General features: G+C 49.3%; 1 pseudogene; it reads right to left on the bottom strand.

Annotated features, from left to right (window-relative positions):
* Window positions 1-71: 71 nt before the first annotated feature.
* Window positions 72-1,200, bottom strand: LOC102863082 (annotated as a pseudogene).
* Window positions 1,201-1,987: the final 787 nt, after the last annotated feature.

Below are 1,987 nucleotides of genomic sequence, written 5' to 3'. Positions count from 1 at the left end.
CCCCCAAATTCTCATCTCCTTTGTTGTTGTTTTTTAATCAAGAAAGGATATAACACAACTAAACAGTGTGCTTAGAAGCATTTCTGGTGGACGATGGAGGGGCCAGACTTGTCATACTCTTGCTTGCTGATCCACATCTGCTGGAAGGTGAACAGGGAGGCCAGGATGGAGCCACCGTTACACACCAGCTATTTGCGCTCAGGGGGAGCAATGATCTTGATCATCATTCTGGGGGCCAGCCCTGTGATCTCCTTCTGTGATCATCCTGTCGGCGATGCCTGGGTACATGGTGGTCCCTCCAGAAAGCACTGTGTTGGCGTAGAGGTCCTTGTGGATGTCAACATCACACTTCATGATGGAGTTGAAGGTAGTTTCATGGATGCCACAAGACTCTATGGCCAGGAAGGAGGGCTGGAAGAGTGCCTCGGGGCAGCGGAAATGCTCATTGATGATGGTGATGACCTGCCCATCAGGCAGCTCATAGCTCTTCTCCAAGGAGGACGAGGAAGCTGCCGTGGCCATCTCCTGCTTGAAGTCCAGGGCAACGTAACAGAGTTTCTCCTTGATGTCACTTACAATTTCCTGCTCAGCCGTGGTGGTGAAGCTGTAGCCTCACTCGGTGAGGATCTTTATGAGGTAGTCCGTCAGGTCCCGGCCAGCCAGGTCCAGACGCAGGATGGCATGGGGGAGGGCACACCCCTCATAGATGGGCACAGTGTGGGTGACCCCATCGTCAGAATCATCATAATGCCAGTGGTTCGGCCAGAGGCATACAGGGACAGCACTGCCTGGAGGGTGATGTACATGGCATGGGTGTTGAAGGTCTCGAACATGATCTGGGTCATCTTCTCCTGGTTAGCCTTGGGGTTCAGGGGGGCCTCTGTCAGTAGCACAGGGTGCTATTCCGGGGCCACACGCAGCTTGTTGTAGAAGGTGTGGTGCCAGATCTTCTCCATGTCGTCCCAGTTGTTGACAATGCCATGCTCGATGGGGTACTTGAGGGTCAGGATGCCTCTCTTGCTCTGGGCTTCATCCTCCACCATAGGAGTCCTTCTGGCCCATGCCCACCATCATGCCCTGGTGCCCTCCATCCCACACGATGGAGGGGAAGAGAGCCCGGGGTGCATCGTCACCCGTGAAGCTGGCCTTGTACATGCTGGAGTCGTTGTCGACCACGAGCGCAGCAATGTCGTCATCCATGGTGAGCTGGGGTGGCAGGTGTGAACTGGCAGCAGTGACTGTGCAGAGGGATCTGTGCTCTGGGGCAGACGAAGTCTTGGCTGTCTGCAATCATGGTTTTAGATGATATTTATCCTTGTGGGACTGAGTTCACTCAGCATAATGCTCTCCAGTCCCTCCAAAGTTAGGTAGTAATTTACAAAATCATTGCTTCTGTGTACTGCATAGTATTCCACTGTGTGGATGTACCATAATTTCTCAATCCATTCTTTTGTGGGTGGACATTTGGGTTGTTTCCATGTTCTTGTGATGGTGAATAATGCTGCTATGAACATTGGTGTACAAATCTCAGTTTGTGCCTCAGTTCTCATATTCTCAGGGTATGTTCCAAGTAGTGGAATAGCTGGGTCATATGGAATTTCTATGTTCAGCTTTTTGAGGAAGCACCAAACTACCTTCCAGAATGGTTGCACCATTTTACAATCCTACCAGCATTGCATAAGAGTTCCTTTCTCGCCACATCCTCTCCAACATTTACTACTTACTGCCCTGTTAAACTTTGCCACTTTTTCTGGAGTGAGATGGTACCCCACTGTGGTTTTGATTTGCATCTCTCTTTTTGCCAGTGATTTGGAGCATTTCTTCACATGTCTGTTTGCCATTCGAGTATCTTTCCTCTGTGAAAATTCTTTCCATGTCTTTTGCCCATTTGTGCTTTTTTTTTTACCAGTTTATTTACAAAACTTGAATACAAATTAGAACAAATTCTTTCAGTTTCCCTCAACCCTCCAACCATCAAATTGTACAA

Source organism: Elephantulus edwardii, unplaced genomic scaffold (genome assembly GCF_000299155.1).
Source record: "Elephantulus edwardii isolate Elephantulus edwardi_28Jun2011 unplaced genomic scaffold, EleEdw1.0 scaffold00060, whole genome shotgun sequence".
Taxonomy (NCBI): domain Eukaryota; kingdom Metazoa; phylum Chordata; class Mammalia; order Macroscelidea; family Macroscelididae; genus Elephantulus; species Elephantulus edwardii.
Note: the sequence above shows the minus strand (reverse complement) of the source record. Positions and strands in the feature narration are given on the sequence as shown.